This window comes from Hyla sarda, chromosome 3, assembly GCF_029499605.1.
Source record: "Hyla sarda isolate aHylSar1 chromosome 3, aHylSar1.hap1, whole genome shotgun sequence".
Classification (NCBI taxonomy): Eukaryota; Metazoa; Chordata; class Amphibia; order Anura; family Hylidae; genus Hyla; species Hyla sarda.
In genome coordinates, this window is record NC_079191.1 from 272,547,207 (window position 1) to 272,568,147 (window position 20,941).

Sequence of the window (20,941 nt, forward strand, 5' to 3'; positions counted from 1 at the left end):
CAGGATCCCAGAGAGGTGACCAGTAACACAAGAGACCTCGCTGCTTGCTGGGACTTGCAGTGACTTTGACAGACTCTAGCACAGCCACACTGTATACTATAATAGACTTGACTTGTCTGAAGATTGTGACAGCAGACAGAGATGACTTGACTTACTGACTTGTGGCTGTAATTTAGGCTTGAGGCCTCCAGATGTGCTGGACACTGGCTCTGTGACATCTGGACTTAACTTGACCTCAGGATCTAAGAGAGTGATTGTAGTACCTCCCCCTCTTATAAATGGGGTGAAGGAGCCCATAGGCTAGTTACAGGTCATCTGGTCACCCGATGACCCCTGGGTAACAAAACATGTGACAACTATTATCATGTTTTCAATAACCATGTGACCATATGAAAGGTTCTTTAATCATAATATACAATTGTACAGATTATAGGGGTACAATGCAGGTGAGCCCTGGGGTCGTGCAGGGACTCAAGCTGATCGGACTGTGAGATGCATATCCCGTGCTGGAACATCACATATTGGTCATTCAGGAACGTTGGTAGCACATCTATTGTTAACCCCTTAAGGACCCAGGGCATATGGGTATGCCCTGACTCCCTGGTAGTTAAGGACCCAGAGTGTACCTGTACACCTGTGGGAATTTCGGTCCCCGCCGCGTGCCGGGTGGGGACCAGACCGGGATGACTGCTGATATCTATCAGCAGGCATCCTGTGCAAACGCCCAGGGGGGTCCTGAGACCCTCCCTCAATTCAGAACGGCTATTTACCGCAATTTCGGGTCAATCGGGTCTCTGGTGACCCGGAAAAAAAGGGTGAATGGGCCTGTCATTCACTCTTAACCAGCAGGAGTGAGGTGGCACGGGTGCCACCTCACGATCACGAGATTGATCGGTTGGAACGACCTCACAATCACTGTCCTGCTGGGCGGCGATCGAGGCAGAGATTGGGGCCGGCGAGGGTCTCCTACCTTTCCCTGGTCCAGCTGGGGTCCCCTCAGGAGCGGCAGCAGCGGTCCAGGTGGCAGGAGCGGCGATGGTCCCGGCGGTGCAGGCGGAACGATACAGCAGGAGGTGGGGCCTGTTCACCTCCTGCTGTTGCTTAACAACAACTCACAGCATGCACAGCCAAAGGGCATGCTGGGTGTTGTAGTTATGCAACAGCTGGAGGCACATTTTTTCTATAAAAAAAAAGTGTGCATCCAGCTGTTGCATAACTACTACTCCCAGCATGCACAGACTACCAAAGGCATGCTGGGAGTTGTTGCAGTGTGCCTACAGGTGTTGCAAAACTACAACTCTCAGCATGCCCTTTGACTGTCAAGGCATGCTGAGTGTTGCAGTTTTTCAACAGCTGGAGACACATTGGTTGTGAAACAGAGTTTGTGTCCTTGTGTCGGGAGACATTGCGTTACAAATTTTGGGGGACTTTTTCTCCTTTTACTCTTTATGAAAAGGTAAAGTTGGGGTCTACACAAGCATGTTAGTGTAAAAAAAATTAATTATTTACACTAACATGCTGGTGTTGTCCCAAAATTTGAAAAACAATCTCTCCTGAGTACAGAAATACCCCATATGTGGGTGTAAAGTGATCTGCGGGTGCACAACAAGGCTCAGGAGTGAAAGCGCACTATGTACATTTGAGGTCTAAATTGGGGATTTGCACAGGGGTGGCTGATTTTACAGCAGTTCTGACATAAATGCAAAACAATAAATACCCACATGTGACGCCATTTTGGAAACAACACCCCTCACGGAATGTAACAAGGGGTATAGTAAGCCTCAACAGCCCACAGGTGTTTGACGAATTTTCAATAAAGTTGGATGTGAAACTGAAAAAAAAAAATTTCACAAAAATGCAGTCCAGGTGGCAGGAGCGGCGATGGTCCCAGCGGAGCAGAGGGCAGGATACAGCAGGAGGTGAGGCCTGTTCAACTCCTGCTATTGCTTAGCAACAACTCTCAGAATGCACAGCCAAAGGGCATGCTGGGAGTTGTAGTTTTGCAACAGCTGGAGTTCCAACTACAACTCCCAGCATGCCCTTTGGTAGTCTGTGCATGCTGGGGGTTGTAGTTATGCAACAGCTGGAGGGACATTTTTCTATAAAAAAGTGTGCATCCAGCTGTTGCATAACTACAACTCCCAGCATGCACAGACTACCAAAGGGCATGCTGGGAGTTGTAGCAGTGTGACTCCAGCTGTTGCAAAACTACAACTCTCAGCATGCCCTTCGACTGTCAATGCATGCTGAGTGTTGCAGTTTTTCAACAGATGGAGACACATTGGTTGTGAAACAGAGTTTGTGTCCTAACTCAATGTTTCGCAACCAGTGTGCCTCCAGCTGTGTCAAAAATACAACTCCCAGCATGCGATGAGAGATTGTACATGCTGTGAGTTCTAGTTTTGCAATAGCTGGAGGCACACTGGTTGCAAAACACTGAGTTAAGTAACAAACTCTGTGTTGCGCAACCAATGTGCCTCCAGCTGTGGAATAACTACAACTCCCAGCATGTATGGTCTGTCAGTGCATGCTGGGAGTTGTAGTTTCGCTGAAGGCCCCCCATGTGAATGTACAGGGTAGATTCACACAGGCGGGTTTACAGGGAGTTTTCTGCTGCAAGTTTGAGATGCGGCAAATTTTCCGCCGCAGCTCAAACTCCCAGCGAGAAACTCACTATAAACCCACCCTTCAAACCCTGCATTACGCTACACCTACACCAAATAAAAAATAAACCACTATGTATACATATACCCCTGCACAGTCTCAAGGCTCAGGAGTGAAAGCGCACTGTGTACATTTGAGGTCTAAATTGGTGATTTGCACAGGGGTGGCTGATTTTACAGTGGTTCTGATATAAACGCAAAACAATAAATACCCACACGTGACACCATTATGGAAACAACACCCCTCACGGAATGTAACAAGGGGTATAGTGAGCCTTAACACCCCACGTGAATTTTTGTTAAAGTTGGATGCGAAAATGAAAAAACTATTCACAAAAAATGCAGATGTTACCCTAAATTTTTCATAATCACAAGGGAGAATAGGAAAAAAGCCCCCCAAAATTTGTAACCCCATTTCTTCTGAGTAAGAACATACCCCATATGTGGATGTAAAGTGCTCTGCGGACGCAGTACAATGCTCAGAAGAGAAGGCACGCCATTCGGATTTTGGAGAGAGAATGTGTCTGAAATTGAAGGCCATGTGTGTGCACAAAGCCCCCATAGTGCCAGAACAGTGCTACCCCCCCCCCCCACCACCACATGTGACCCTATTTTGGAAACTACACCCCTCACAGAATGTAATAAGGGGTACAGTGAGCCTTAACACCCCATAGGTGTTTGACCAATTTTTGGAACGGTGGTCCGTGAAAATGAAAAATTAAATTTTTCATTTGCACAGCAAAACCTGTGAGGAACCTGTATCCCAGTTCACTCTTAAGAGACTGTTATGTACAAATACTGTTGCATAAAATCTTCAAGTAAAGTTTTTCAGTTTATTCATGAAGTCTGCTGTGGACATTCCGTTATTTTCCCTATCTTTTCTGGGACGGTTGGTGGTAGGAGCATTAACAGTAAGAAAACCGCACCCTGGTGTCATGACAACTAAGGGTTAATACCACCAGACCCTGTAACATTACCGCAACACCCCAGACACCACAACTCTCCTGGTTCACCACATGATCATATTCTAACCCCTTTTATGCTGCGTGAAGCACACAGTGTAAACTGAAAGCACACAGTGTAAACTGTAGTAAAATAGATTGAAAACAAACTGCAGCTCTTTATATCTCTTAATGTGTTCAATTACATTCTATGGAAAAGAATATAATAAAATATAATTAAACCAAACTGCAGCAATTCAAGTGTTGTTCCAATGTTGGAATTACTGCTTTTATATATTATACAATGGCCCGGATCAATCTGCTTGAAACCCAGACTGTCTGGTGTTGTCCATAGCAACCAATCACAGCTTAGCTTGCATATCTTATTGAGCTTTGGTTAAATGAAAGCCAAGCTGTGGTTGGTTGTTATAGGCATAGCCAGATCAGTTTGGTTTAAAGGGGTATTCCGGGCAAAAACATTTTATCCGGGGGGGGGGGAGGGGGGGGGTCTCAGCAGCGCGCCCCCTGCGATCAGCCAGCTCACTATATTGTACTGCTGCCGCAGATACTTTATGTGAGCTACAGTAGCTGCCGGGCCTGTTGTGTGACATCCCTGACGTTGCGTGGAGATGCCGGTACAGCGCAGAAGGACATCACCCATCAGTGCGGCCCTCCGACTCCCGCCGAACGGGAAAGACCTTGTCCTGGGCCACACCAGTGTGGGACCGCAACGATCCTGCCACTGCTACTATCCAGTCCTCAGTACGCAGTGTCAGTACGCACTGCTGCTATCCACTCAAAAGTACACAGTGTCTTTGAGGAGCCAGCCCGGGCTTCCTCAGCCGATACAGCCCTATTGAATTTTGTCCAAGGGAGTTCTTCAGTAGGCGAATATGCCATTCAGTTCCGCACCCTCGCCTTTGAGCTATCCTGGAATAATGAGGCCCTCTGTGCGACCTTCAAGATAGGCTTATCCAGTCCTATCAAAGATGTTCTGGCCGCACGAGAAATTCCTGCTACCCTGTCTGAACTCATCCATTTGGCCATGCGTTTCACTGAAAGACACCAGCTTCGTCAGGAAAAGGATCTTGTTCGCACCAGGCGGTTTCCTCCCCTGGCACCTCTCTTCAAGCGTCCTTTGCAATCTGTTCCTGTGCCTTCCGCCGAGGAGGCTATTTAAGTGGATCGGTCTCGCCTGACCCAACAAGAGAGGACTCGCTGTAGGAACGAAAACCTGTGCCTGTACTGTGCTAGTACGGAACATTTCCTAAAGGACTGTCCTATTCGTCCTCCGCATCAGGGAAATGCTCGCACCTAGTTAACATAGGAGAGGCATTGCTAGGTGTGAATTCTACCTCTCCACAACTGACTATAACTGTGCGGATTGCTATACCCGCTAATACTAATACTTCCTTCTCCGCTGTGGCCTTCTTGGACTGAAGCCTCCCTAATCAACAGATTCAATATTCCAGTTACCCTTCTTGTCAAACCTCTCTTCATTTCATCCGTCAATGGAGAAAGGCTGGTCTGCACCGTGCGTTACCGCACTCAACCTCTTCTCATGAGTGTTGGAGTTCACCATCATGAATATATTGAATTTTTTGTGCTGCCCAACTGTACTTCAGAAATTCTTCTGGGCTTGCCCTGGCTCCAACATCACTCGCCTAGCCTCTACTGGGCTACCGGGGACATTAAGAGTTGGGGATCTTCTTGCCACAAGCGATGTCTCCACCCAGTTCCTTCCTGCCAAGTCTCCATTGCTACTCCATTGCCAGGTCTTCATTGCTAAGGCCTATCAGGACTATTCTGATGTCTTTTGTAAAAAGCAAGCAGAGGTCTTACCTCCACATAGACCCTATGACTGCCCTATCGACATGCTCCCTGGTACCACACCGCCCCATGGTAGGATTTACCCACTTTCTGCCCCGGAAACACAAGCCATGACAGAGTACATTCAGGAAAACCTCAAAAGAGGTTTTATCCGGAAATCTTCTTCTCCAGCCAGAGCTGGATTCTTCTTCGTGGCCAAGAAGGACGGATCTCTACGCCCTTGTATAGACTACTGCGGTCTTAATAAGATCACAGTGAAAAACCGCTATCCTCTACCACTCATCTCTGAACTATTTGATCGATTGCATGGAGCTAAGATCTTCACCAAACTTGATCTAAGGGGCGCCTATAATCTCATCCGTATTCGTGAAGGTGATGAATGGAAAACCACCTTCAATATCAGAGATGGACACTTTGAATATCTTGTCATGCCCTTTGGTCTATGTGTGGTGTCCCGGTATCGCATCTTATACGGTACCTATGTATGTGTGGGTCCCCATAGCCAGAGTCCCTAGGACGTAGGGATCCCTGTTGTGTAGCCTACCCCTTGTCGCCTCTATTCCAACTAATAGCCTAGTAATTTATGTAAGGTTGATGTAAATATAGTAAAATATGTAAATAAATGGTTAATTACCGGTTTTATAGCGTTGCAGGACCTGCGGGTCACGTGACTAGGTAAACTCTATGGTATTCTGCTAAAGGACCTTTGGAGGCCCTGTGATGTATGCAATCCCATTACTCTGTGTAATGGTGAATGACAGATGTTCGGACCAATCGGATTCACCCCGCCCCCTGCCCATATAAGGGAGCAGCGGCCATGTTTTCTCTCTCTTGTTCCTGGGCTGTCAAACGAGAAGGATCTGCGCAGCAACTATCGCAGTGAGTTAGGCCCGAGCCTTGCGGCAACGGCTGAGTAATTCAGAATAGAGAGTGTATCAATCCCCAGACACTCTGCAGCATCACCAGACCTAATATAACCCCTAAATCCGGACGGATCTGCAAATATCTACCCTAAATTCAGAGACTTTCTAAATAGCTCAAGGTCCGCAACAACTGTCAGTCACTGTGCGATATAAGGACTGTTTGCATGAGACTGTTACTGTGCATTGGATGTATCGTAAGCACTTAAGTAAAGTTGTTCAAGTTCAAGTTCAGTCTCCTTGTGGACCTTCAGTCATTTCATACACGTATCGTTACTGGGAAGGGCGGTGGTAGGCCGGAGCATTACCATAGCATACCAGCCCTCAGCCTGGCGTCACGAACTATAGGGTTAACATTAACCCCTCATATACCGATACCATACCACCACTACCATACACCCCCCAAGGGCTTCCACAAAGCCTTTTTGGTGTTGCACGAACAGGATTCGGGTGTGTGCCTACTATTGCCACTAGTGAGAGTGTACTCCGCCCCAGAAAGCAAACTTTATTCATGTGTTGCTGTGTACAAGAACGGTGCTTGTGCGGCACCATACAAGGGGGCCAAGAGAAAAGTAAGGGGGGAGGTGAAGATTTGTCTACAGTTGAAATGTGTAAACTGTGCAATGAGTTCATGCTGCGATCTTCTGGTCCGGTCGGCACAGGCGGAGCCGAACTGCTGCCGGAAAAGTGCACGAAGAAAGCCCACGCTGCGCCACGCCCCGCCCCTGGGTGTGAAAGCCAAGTTGCTGTATCCCAGCCGAAAAGGAACTCAGAGATGCAGGAGTCGTTTCTGGAGGGACCGGATGTCGGGGCTGCACCGATAGCGTCCTTCCTGCCCAGCGCCATTTTGGAGAAGCCCACTATAAAAAATGCAACGCAGAGCAACCTCTTCAGTCTGCGGAGAGAGCCGGAGAGTACAGACATGGCGAAGAGCAGCGTTCCACGTGGTCAAGTTGGCTAAATGGCGCCGGAAACACGGAAAGTTGTGGCAGTCGCAGCCCAACTTTTTCAAGAGCTTGCTGACCATCTGCAGCGGTTGTCATTAGACGAAGAGGGGGCCTTCAATCTTCCCCCACTGTCTGATGATGACGACGATTGGCCAGAGACACCTCCAGCGAACAGTGCAGGGACACCTGGAGGTGAGTCACCAGTGAGATTGTCCCCTCACCACAGGACCTGGGGCTCGTGGGCCGAGATCCCGTCGGAGGAATCTGCTTGGAGTACCCCGCCAAAGGCGGCCTATTATTCCTCCTCCAGCTCTGAGGTCATTCCTCGAACAAGCTTGCCAAGTGCACGACCGTGCTCACCAAAACTGCCGCAATGGGTGTTCGGAGATGAGCCGGAGTACTTCAACCGTTACCTGGGAAAACATTCCCACCAATCCCAACTGCAGAAAGAGAAAGGACCCGTCAAGAAGCCGGACCTGGGAAAACCCGTCAACCGTTACCTGGGAAAACATTCCCACCAATCCCAACTGCAGAAAGGGAAAGGACCCGTCAAGAAGCCGAGCTGGCCGAATTGATGGAAAAGTTAAAGGCCCGACACAAAGAACTCTATGCTCCAAAGCACGTACATTTGCCTTATGAAAAAAAAGTGCGGTATCAAGAGAATACCAAAGAAATGGAGGCATTGTACATCCGTAAATGGGATCAACCCCGAGAAGGGGAGGAGCCATTAGAAAGGAGAAGAGCAACTGTTGCCAAGTTCGACAAGGTCAGAGGTTATGGGACACTCCTTGACTGCCACACTGGGCAGACCATCCTCGTAAACCGGCGAGCAGTGCAAAGGCCATATCTCCATAAGAAGTTCTACACCTTGGAGGTGGGTGAAATTGTGGAATACACCCCCGTCCAGAGCATTCGTGGAGAATGGGCTGCAGCGGTCACAAGACCAACAGCCCCAACACAGCTTCCCTTCAAGTATTTCCCATCAACGGATTGGGAGTCCGATCCCTTCAACTTGAGGCCGAAAAGGTCTGCTCCTAAAGCCTCTACCAGCGTATCCAAGGAGGATGAGCTTAAAGAGTCAAGTTCATCATCTTCTATGTACAGTAAAGAGTCAAGTTCTTCATCTTCTTCATACCGTCGAGAGTCAAGTTCAGTACAGGGTGAAGAAAACAGGCCAAAGTTGCAGCCACCCAAGTCGGTACCTAGACCCTCTCGGAGCAGTGAAAGTTTGTCTAACCCTGGGGTACCCACAGATGTACCTAGGTCCTCTCGGAGCAGTGAGAGTTTGCCAGTTCCTAAGGTACCAACGAAAGGGTCATGGGTTGCTCCTAATTTGGATTTTGTGCTCAAGCCCTATTGCCCCACTGTGGTCCCGGCTAGTAAGCGTATAACCCCTTCTCAAGCTGCTTTCCACCAGTCTATCCTCACCGATGTAGTGTGGCAAAGCTATGTTAAGTCTAATCCTGCCCCTGATGTTGGCAGATACAGAGGAACCAAGAGAGGCACTACAAGAGTAAAGAAGAACATCTTCTAAAGAGACTCTAAAGTAATGTCCTATTGTTTTTCTGTCTCACCATTTTTGTCTTACAGCAAAGTTCAAGAATTGTGCCTAGCAGGACTGTGCTAATTTGTTCCAGTTCAAAGTTCAGCAACGTAACCACTAAGCTTGTGCCTGACTATTAAGTCAAGAGACTCCTAGCCTGTAGGAGATTCATTAAAGACTGTACCCGGCTGAGTTGTGGTTAAGGCCGTGTTTACCTTTCCCTTCCATGGACTCTTAGTGTAGGTGGACTGCTGATCCTTACATGCCACTTTGTATATTTTCCTTTAAATGGACTCCTAGTGTAGGTGGACTGCTGATCCTTACACGTCTATTTTATGTATATACCAGCAGCTTCATAAGAACTCTTATGCTAAATGTTGGAGTGTTGATAAACGTATACTAAATATGTATATGGTTCTGTACACAGGAAGGTATCCTCGTGTCTGTGTACATAAGTAGTAAGTAAAGGTTGTACATAAGAAAATAGTCTAATGTCTATGTACATAAAAAGTAAGGTAGAGTTGTACACAGAAAATATCGACGTACTGCACGTGTACACTCAACATTAAAAACACAACTAATTCTTGTACATATAAATGTATAAAATGCTAGAGGTGTTTAGTAGGTAACTTCACAGGGGACACCTCGGCTCCTCCAAGGGAAGTATTATTGCTGACGCACATCGCTAGCACCTGTCTCAACAACAATAGTAGGGAGGATTCCCTCTTAAAATAGTACTTGCACTCATAGTACCCTAGATTACTCACTTAAATGTACTATTTTAAATTTTTCCTAGTACATAAATCAAAATAAATATCTCACTTAAAGAAAACACTTAGAAATTGTAGCATATTGATATCCAATTCCTGCCATTGTTAGGTACACTTCTTCTCTTCTTCATTCATTGCGTTTGTGAGATGCTCTGCCTGGCCAGTAGGTGCTCTTGCAAATACAAAAATAAACACGTAATTCTAAGAATAACCTAGTAGGTTGTTTTGAAAGTGCTCTAGGGATAAGCAGCGTGTAGTCAATAGACCCTAGCAGCCACCATTACTGTGACCTAGCTTCCAGCTAGCCAGTATACCTTTCGTGTACTAACTAACAGGTAACTTATTGTTGGCAAATAGAATGTGTGAGATAATACAAATGCCTAGTCAGCTTGAAGCTAACTGTATAGAAAGCTGTACTAATGTCTAGTTAGCCTTATGTATAGAAGTATGTGCTAATGTTCAGTTTAGCCTCATAAAAATGTATAGAGAGCTAAGAAAGTGTCTTAGGAGCTAGCAACTACATGTCAGATAGCTGCCTTATTGTCTGATAAGCTTTAAAGTGTATAATAAGTTTGATAAAGTTGTATAGGAAGCTAGAAACTAAAGGATAGATAGCTTCTTTAAATGTCTAGATAGCATTAAATGTCTAGATAGCTTTAAATGTCTAGATAGCATTTAAATGTCTAAATATATTTCTAATTGCCTAATCCAGATACTAGGAAAGGTATCAAAAGAATGGAAATGTGTTTAGTCTACTTAGGATGTACACCAAATGTATAGATCATCCTGTTCTATAGCATCCTGTTCTAGTCCTAGTGCCTCTGTCTCAGGGGACAGACATCGAGGCAGACTTATCTTAAGTAAGGGGGTTTGTGTTGTCCCGGTACCGCATCTTATACGGTACCTATGTAAGTGTGTGTCCCCATAGCCAGAGTCCCTAGGCCATAGGGATCCCTGTTGTGTAGCCTACCCCTTGTCGCCTCTATTCCAACTAATAGCCTAGTAATTTATGTAAGGTTGATGTAAATATAGTAAAATAATAATAATAATATTCCCGTGTGTCCATAGCGTGTGTATCCAGACCCTTGCCGTTGCCCTTGACTGCGAACCGTTGCCACCTGCCCTGACCTTCTGCTACGCCTGACCTTGCCTTTTGCCTAGTCCTTGTGTACCGCTCCTGACTCAGCAGTCAGTGAGGTATAGTCGCTATTGAGTGGAACGACCTGTGGGTTACCTGCCGCAGAAAGTCCATCCCACCTTGCGGCGGACTCTGGTGAAAACCAGTAACCCCTTAGATTCCGTACCCCTGGTACGGCCCATGCCATCACCTCACTGACATAGAGGATCCACTACCTATGTCATCCCTGCATACCACTCCGGATCCTGACAACCACTGGATAGACTTTTCTGTTTAGTGGGCCTGCTACATTAATATATATATATATATATATATATATATATATATCCCCTTAAGGACCAAGGACGTACCGGTACGTCCTTGGTCCTGCTCTCCTGATATAACGCGGGGTTACACGGTAACCCCGCATGATATCACAGCGGGCCCGCCGTTATAGTGAAGCCAGGACCCGCCGCTAATAGCGCGCAGCGCCGCGCGCTATTAACCCTTTAGCCGCGCGCTCACCGAAAGTGAAAGCTGCCGGTTAACTCAGTGGGCTGTTCGGGATAGCCGCGGCGAAATCGCGGCATCCCGAACAGCTTACAGGACAGCGGGAGGGCCCCTACCTGCCTCCTCGCTGTCTGATCGCCGAATGACTGCTCAGTGCCTGAGATCCAGGCATGAGCAGTCATGCGGCAGAATCGTCGATCACTGGTTTCCTATGAGAAACCAGTGATCAATGATGAAGATCAGTATGTGCAGTGTTATAGGTCCCTATGGGAGCTATAACACTGCAAAAAAAAGTGAAAAAAAAAGTGAATAAAGATCATTTAACTCCTTCCCTATTAAAAGTTTGAATCACCCCCTTTTCCCATAAAAAAAAAAAAACACAGTGTAAATAAAAATAAAAATAAACACATATGGTATCACCGCGTGTAGAAATGTCCGAGGTATAAAAATATATCATTAATTAAACCGCTCGGTCAATGGCGTGCGCGCAAAAAAATTCCAAAGTCCAAAATAGTGAATTTTTGGTCACTTTTTATATCATTTAAAAATGAATAAAAAGCGATCAATAAGTCCTATCAATGCAAAATGGTACCGTTAAAAACTTCAGATCACGGCGCAAAAAATGAGCCCTCATACCGCCCCATACACGGAAAAATAAAAAAGTTATAGGGGTCAGAAGATGACAATTTTAAACGTATTAATTTCCTGCATGTAGTTATGATTTTTTCAAACCTACATAAGTAGGGTATCATTTTAATCGTATGGACCTACAGAATAAAGATAAGGTGTCATTTTTACCGAAAAATGTACTACGTAGAAACGGAAGCCCGCAAAATTTACAAAACTGCGTTTTTTTTTTTTAATTTTGTCGCACAATGATTTTTTTTCCGTTTCACCGTAGATTTTTCGGCAAAATGACTGACGTCATTACAAAGTAGAATTGGCGGTGCAAAAAATAAGCCATCATATGGATTTTTAGGTGCAAAATTGAAAGAGTTATGATTTTTTAAAGGCAAGGAGCAAAAAACGAAAATGCAAAAACGGAAAGAAACCCTGTTCCTTAAGGGACTATATATATATATATATATATATATATATATATATATATATATATAGTGATGGTAGTGGATGAGATCTCAAGGACTGGGGAATAAAGGGTGTGAAGTGGCTGGAATAAAAGATGATGCAGGGAGTTGAATGGATGAGTGGATACAAAGTGATGGATGCGAATATAGATAGTGCGGCTTAGAGAATGACTCGGAGGATGTGTGATGCTTATTAGATGCAAGGCTGGTGATTAAGTATGGAAAGATAGAGAGGTATTTGTATAGTGTATATGTACAGTGTATATGCAAATGAATGGTGACTGTTGTGTGTGTGTCTACTATATTGCAAAATGAATCAGGTGTTGCTGAACTAACTACTGCAATAGATGTGTGGATAAAATTGATGTACTAAATGTCCAGGGTACAACACATTTATTAATCAAATAAAAACAAAATAATTGTTAAGTCAATTTAAACAGTTATGTAGAAGTGTGGAGTAAGGGTGCAGGGCCCTTCCACTCTTTCCCACCTGTTATAATTAAAAGGTACAGATGAATATATAAAAAGATGTGAAATAAAACACACAGTATATGTGATTAGATGACAAAACACTCTCAGTTTGAAAGTTCAGTGGTGGTTAGAGGCAGATCCACTTATGTGTACTTGCAACCTCTGGATACCCCCAGTCTGGGGCCCACCGTTGCAGGAAAAACAGAGGTACGGCTCGGCCGTTTTTAAATAAAGTACAGTGGTGGGGATAAATAGCAAGTCACTTAATCCGTAGGTTCAGGGGTATAGATAACAATGTCTCTACTGAAGGTATAGTTAGATGGTTCCTGCATACACAGCGCGGCGGCTGTGCAATAGTGCAAATGAATTGGCGGCTCGCCAGCCGTAAAAATAAAGTCTTTGGTACTGTGTACCGCTTAACCGTCCTGTGGGTAGGTGGAGCGAGGCTCTGCGAGATGGGGTCCCAATGTCCGTGGCACTGGGATGTCCTGGCGGTGCGGTCTGTCTGCCGATAGGCCGGTCGCCTAGTCCGTGCGCTGGATTTGTCGGTCTCTGTCTCTGAGGGGGTCTCGGTCTTTGTGGTAATGCTCGGTGCTCCTTGGTGATAGCCGTGGAGCGCTCTGCGATAGCTGTAGGTGGTGACTTGAGATTGTGAACGTGGGGTATCTGGTGGTGGTCTCTAGAGAGGTGTGTCAGGCAGTGTGAGAGTAAACAGACGTGTTTCGGACTATCGTAATCCTTCCTCAGTGATGTGGATTGCAGCTCTGATGCCATGGTATATAGTGTTCAAATTTGGCGGGAAAACTGGGAAACATATAATTTCTGGTTTAGTAACCTGGACATGGACTGTGGTGTGGGAAAATGGAAAAACCCGGATTGGATCTCCTGGATTGACTAAGGTAGATAATTCTACTAATAGATGATGGGAGTGTTTCAATTTGTTAAAATGTATTAATTTGAGCGAAGCAATTATGTATTTAAAATCTTGATCATGACGTGGTCTGGGTATAGGTATGGGTATGCATTGCAATGGTTAACTCTAAAATCTGTTTTTCCTGCAACGGTGGGCCCCAGACTGGGGGTCTCCAGAGGTTGCAAGTACACATAAGTGGATCTGCCTCTAACCACCACTGAACTTTCAAACTGAGAGTGTTTTGTCATCTAATCACATATACTGTGTGTTTTATTTCACATCTTTTTATATATTCATCTGTACCTTTTAATTATAACAGGTGGGAAAGTGTGGAAGGGCCCTGCACCCTTACTCCACACTTCTACATAACTGTTTAAATTGACTTAACAATTATTTGGTTTTTATTTGATTAATAAATGTGTTGTACCCTGGACCTTTAGTACATCAATTTTATCCACACATCTATTGCAGTAGTTAGTTCAGCAACACCTGAATCATTTTGCAACATAGTAGACATACACACAACAGTCACCATTCATTTGCATATACACTGTACATATACACTATACAAATACCTCTCTATCTTTCCATACTTAATCACCAGCCTTGCATCTAATAAGCATCACACATCCTCTGAGTCATTCTCTAAGCCGCACTATCTATATTCGCATCCATCACTTTGTATCCACTCATCCATTCAACTCCCTGCATCATCTTTTATTCCAGCCACTTCACACCCTTTATTCCCCAGTCCTTGAGTTCTCATCCACTACCATCAATACTTTTCCTTTAATTTCAAGGTGGTCTGAGGATTCCACCAGGATAGAGATCTCGGACAATACATACTAAGCAGATTGAGTACCTCCAACTCAGCTTTTTCATATATATATATATATATATATATATATATATATATATATATATATATATATATTTTTTTTTTTTTTTTTTTTTTATAACAAACTTTCATTGTTGATAAACAAAAATACAATATATAAAACCTGACAGTGATTTCTGCTAACAGAAGAATAAGGGACATATTGTTGAATATACAAACAAACCAACGGTATATTTACCCAAACTCTGCATTTTTTTATTTTAGTTTTAATATAAGCATGCCTTAGATAATAAGCAAATCTGCCCAGCTGCCAAGTATTCTATGTTTTACAGATGATTCCTGACCTTCTTCGCTTCTGTTCGTGCTGCAGGACACAAGTAACACTTACCTAAAAGCTGTGCAGTGGGCGCAGCTTTGGTGGCATCAGTTTAACACATTTCCTTTCAATTGAAACTATATATATTTAACAAAATACCTCACAAGAAGCTGGTATCTGGTAGAAATGAGTCGCCTACCTATTAGTGTTGCTCGCGAATATTCGCAATTCGAATATTATTTGCGAATATCGCATATTCGCGAATTCGCGAATTTCGCGAATATAGCGCTATATATTCGTAATTACGAATATTCGTTTTTTTTTTTTTTTCACAGTACACATCACAGTGATCACCCCTCTCTGCTTCCAGCTTGTGTGGTGTAAAGAAGGCTCTAATACTACTGTGTGAGACTGGCGTGCGAATTTTCGCATATGCGAACATTTGCATATGCAGATTTTCGCATATGCGAATGTTTGCTTATACTAATTTAAGTATATGCTAATTTTCGTATATGTAAATTTTCGCATACGCGCATTTTGCGCATTTGCGAAAATAAAACGGGAATATTACGAATATGCGAATATTCGCGAATATATGACGAATATTCGTCCATATATTCGCGAATATTCGCGAATTCGAATATGGCCTATGCCGCTCAACACTACTACCTATGTCTCCATATCTGACTACATGCTACATCTTTATCTCCTAAAGCCTTGGCTTAAAGCTGAAAGTCAGTTCTGAGTATTATAATTTATATGATGCTCAGTTTTATGACATCCAGAATACACAATACTTACTGATATTCCACATATTTTCAATCTATTCCAATTCATATGAACGGATAAAGTCTAAGCAGAAATGCCAACTCAACTCTTGGCACTAATCTCAAAGGAGATTCCTTGTCAGGTCATAAATAATGGTTTTTCTAATTTATCATCTGGCAAATGATATTGTACTCGACAGATTGACAAATCAGGTGGATATATTACTAACTCTGACAGGTCAAACGTAAGACTTGAGGGGGTACTCCGCCCCTAGACATCTTATCCCCTATCCAAAGGATACCCCCCACGATCTCCCTGCTGCACTCTGTGTTCGTTTAGAACATCAGGTGCAGCTCTGGAGCGCCGGAGGCTCGTGACATCACGACCACACCCCCTCAATGCAAGTCTATGGGAGGGGGCGTGCACCGGATGTTTGGGGTGTAGCAGCCGAGATCTTTGGATGGGGGATGGGATGTCTAGGGGCGGAGTACCCCTTTAAAGGTTGTCACTAAGTGTTTATTGTCAATTTTCTCTTTAAAGTAATGAGCAATAATTGCACCTAATCTAAAGCTGGCAAATGGGGGGGGGGGGATATGACGGGATATGCTTTTACAATGAATTGCATGATATTTCAGGCTGTCTAGCGCCACTGCTGTGGTCTTCCTTGTCAGCTTTGTTTACTTGGCTGCAGAGATAAAGTGCCTGTATACTCATGTCACTATTACAGCCAATCCAAAATCTCAGGCTATGTTCACAAGGCAATGTCCGTACAGAAAATCTGTGTGGACATTGCCCCTGAATGCAGAGCGCTGGCATAACATGCCGGCCCTAGGACCACTGGAAATGTGCCGTCTCATAGACAGCAATGTATTCCATGCGGAGTCCGCAGAAAGAATAGACATGTCCATTCCTTCTGAGGACACCGGAATTAGAATTTCTGGCGTGAAAATCCTGCTATGTGCACAGCGCAGCAGAATCCCATTGAATTCAAATGTAGAATTCCACACAGAAATTCTGGCATGTGAACATAGCCTCAGGGTTTCATGTCCTCTTTTGCTGAGATCGGCTGTTTTGTTGACATTGTAAAACATGTCAACTAGGCTGGCAGGGATGATCAGTGTAGAGGTGCTGGATGCAGTATGGAATAAACTGGTAAGTAGAGGTTTGTTTGTTTGTTTTCACACTAAAGCATTTCTGGTGCAGCAGCCTCCCAATCTCTTCAATGGGATTTTGCTATGCAGTGCACCCTGCAGAGTTCCGCAGCAGACGTTCATTTTTTAGCCAGAACCCACGTGTACTACATTGCTGTCAATGGTGGCGATGGAGTTTATCATGGCTGAATTTATTATGACAGAAGTTTAAAACTCCGGTCCTAAAGAACAAGTACACCAAATTGGGATGCACCCAATTTATAAAGGGGTACAGATCCTAAATTCAATGTATCTTTTATTGACCCCACTCCACGCTCTGAAATGTACTCATCTGTGCGCTGGAGTAGATTTCTGGAATAGTTTACACTCATTTCTGACACTCATTTCAACCCACTGGGCCGAGGGAGATTGTGAGACACCACCAAGCCCAGATCACTATGGAACAATTCTAGAACAAATGACACCAGAAACACTTTTTATCTTTTAGATGCACGTTTTTATTAAAGAGCTTTATTTGCACTTTTTAATTATATTTTTATTAGGGCGATCTTACAGGGGCATTAGCCACATTACACCTGGACATGTACCCCAAAACAGAGGCCAGTCCAGTTACAAATAGTAGTAAATCAGGTGGTGGCCACAGCTACTAATGCCCTTTTAAGAGTGTCCTTAGCAGTAGGCAGAGGTTTCATATTCTATTAAATAATGCAGCTTGTGACTCTTTCTCGGGTCCAGTACAGAGTAAACCTGAAGAAGAGCCACCGCCGGGTAATCCAGAGGAAGGCGAAGAAAAACCCCGGAGATTTCAATCTCAGGGGAAAAAATAATTCCTTCCTGACCCCACAAGTGGCGATCGGACATAACCCTGGATCACGTCTATCGTCTGCCTCCTGCTGCTGAGTGTGACTATTACCATCTCTATACAACACAATGGTACTTATACATCTCTATACAATACAATGATAATTATTCATCTCTATACAATACAATGCAATGATACTTCTACTCTATATGATACAGTGATACTTAGACACTATTCAATAGATCCCCCTTAAAAGGGATCCCGCTTTCTCCATCTGTATCTTCAGCAGCTTCTTTCTTCAGCTAAATCTTCAGCCTCTTCATCCACAACTCAGCAGCTCCAGCTGTGTCTCCTTCTTTTATACAAGTACATCATTGTGATGTCACACAGTGTTGGTTTTGTGATGTCATGTCTTGCCAAGGATATCAAAGCAAACGGCAGCCATTTTGTTGGTCTTGTTATGAAATTGCTAATGCTAGCTACTGGCCTTAGATCATTTATTCTCCAGGAATGCAGCTTTAACCTGTTGAAGACCAGAACATTTTAATATTATTGTTTTTTTTTACCCTTGCCTTCTAGGAGCCAAAACTCTTTTATTTATTTTTTTATCTACAAAGGCCTTTTTATTGCAGAGCCCAATGTCCTTCATTTTACCACAAAATGGACTACAAAACCAATAATGAATTATGTATGGGTGAAATTGTGGTGGCCCGGTACAGGAGTTGTACCCCTGTACCCTAGCTGCCCTGTCAGGCAGCCTCCCTGCAGTGTCCCCTGGGCCCCCTGCACCTGTTCCCCTTGTACAGTTATCTTTATGCTGTGTATTGTATATAAAAGTGTCATGTCTTTAAAAACCGTTGACGTGTGATTAAACAAGTGTCATGTGATTAAGGAATGTCCAGCGCCAAGTGCGGTAAAACCACAAGTACTTTATTGTAGGATCAGTGGATACAAACTTGCATCAGGCAGTAGCCGAGGCGTTTCGGACCGTTTCAGGTCCTTAGTCATGGCATAACACACAAGATAAAATCCAAACATGAAATACTTTCTTAGGAACATCACATGTATCATGACATCACACTTAATAATGACATGTGGAAAACATGGAAATGGAACAATGGATGTGTATGTACACATGAATTCAGGAAGAAAAAACTCACACAAAAAAATTAATGCAATTATACAGCAACCCTACACAAAGGAATAAACAAAACAAAAAAATAAACAAAAAATATATACGACTTTGGTTGTTTATTTAGCTGCTTGCTCTGCCTGTAGGTGCCAGTATGTGGGATGCACTTCAAACCCCCTCAAAACCCGCATTAGACGTCACTCATCAGATGCCAGAGGTGAACAATTTAATATATCAGCCTTGTCCCGACATTTTCCGGACCAACATAATGTGGATGTATCCACATTGTGCGTTAATGCAATAGAACGGGTCCGAAACAGTGTTAGAGAGGGCGATTTGAAACGTAAGTTATTCAATAGAGAATCCTATTGGATTTTCGTGTTAAACACAAGAGAGCCGAATGGAATGACCTGGAGACATGACCTAATATTGACCTATTGACGCGTCCATCTAATTTATCCTGCCCCCCTTATTTCTTTTTTATTTTTTATTACTTTGTGTAGGGTTGCTGTATAATTGCATTCATTTTTTGTGTGGGTTTTTTCTGCCTGAATTCATGTGTACATACACATCCATTGTTCCATTTCCATGTTTTCCACATGCCATTATTAAGTGTGATGTCATGATACATGTGATGTTCCTAAGAAAGTATTTCAAGTTTGGATTTTATCTTGTGTGTTATGCCATGACCAAGGACCTGTAACGGTCCAAAACGCGTCAGTTCCTGCCTGATGCAAGTTTGTATCCGCTGATCCTACAATAAAGTACTTGTTGTTTTACCGCACTTGGCGCTTGATATTCCTTTGTTATACCGTTGATCCGGTCCGGGGAAGCTGCTGGCTAGCCCGTGCGCTGGTGCTGGAAACATGAGGGAGAGAGCTGTCCACACACAATGTTGCTTTACAGTGCCATGTGATTGTAACCCAGTGAGGTATCAGTGACCATGTGACCTTAGGGTGACCTATGGGACCCCTCCCAGTCTCCCCCATATAAGCCCTCGGAGGAGTTAGCTCAATCTCTTGATTTACAGTTAAAGGGTTACTCCGCTGCTCAGCGTTTGGGACAAACTGTTCGGAACGCCGGAGCCAGCGTCGGGAGCTTGTGACGTCATAGCCCCGCCCCTCATGATGTCACGCCCCCACCCGCCCCCTCAATGAATGTCTATGGGAGGGGGCATGACAGCCGGCAAGCCCTCTCCCATTGACTTGCATTGAGGGGGTGGGGCGTAACATAATGAGGGGGCGGGGCTATGATGTCACAAGCTCCCGGCTCCAGCGTTAGGAACAGTTTGTTCCTAACGCTGAGCAGCAGAGTACCCCTTTAAGTCTTTGCTGAGGTCCGGTGCAGTCAAGTCCTAAGAGTGTGTCTGGAGTATCGAGGAGGCCTCAAGTCAAACACAAGTCAAAACCTCAAGTCAAACCTCAAGTTAAACACAAGCCACAAATCTATAGGTACACTACCCCTGTGTCCCAGTCAAAGCCTGGTAAGCTGCAAACAGGGTATAGTCAGTCTCAGTCAAGTCAGTCAAAGTCAACCTGTCTTCAGTCAGCTTGGCCTGCATCAAAATTGTCCCAGTCCACTACAATCCTAGCATGCCCTAAGGTCACTGTTCACCTCCATGGGCCTGACTAAGCTGTATAGACTATTCCACCTGTCTAACTCAAAGCTACCGTTGTTCCGTAACTTGTTGTCAAAGTCATTAATGCCCCCTTGCCTAGACCACGATCCAGCTGTATACCTTCGGGTGGTATTGAAGATAAACCACACCCTGTCAACACTAATAGTGAGCCTTAAAACACCACAGGTGTTTAACAAATTTTCGTTAAAGTTGGATGTGAAAATGAAAAAAAAAATTCTCAAAAATGCGGGTGTTACCCTAAATTTTTCATTTTCACAAGGGAGAATAGGAAAAAAGCCCCCCAAAATTTGTAACCCCATTTCATCTGAGTAAGAACATACCCCATATGTGGATGTAAAGTGCTCTGCGGGCGCACTACAATGCTCAGAAGAAAAAAAAATTCTGGATAACCCCTTTAAGGCTTTCTGTATCCCTTGTTACGTTCCTTGAGGGGTGTAGTTTTCAAAATAGTATGCCATGTGTTTTTTTTTTTTGCTATTCTGGCAGCATAGGGGCTTCCTAAATGCGACATGCCCCCCAAATTCCATTTCAGCAAAATTTGCTTTCCAAAAGCCAAATGTGATTCCTTCTCTTCTGAGCATTGTA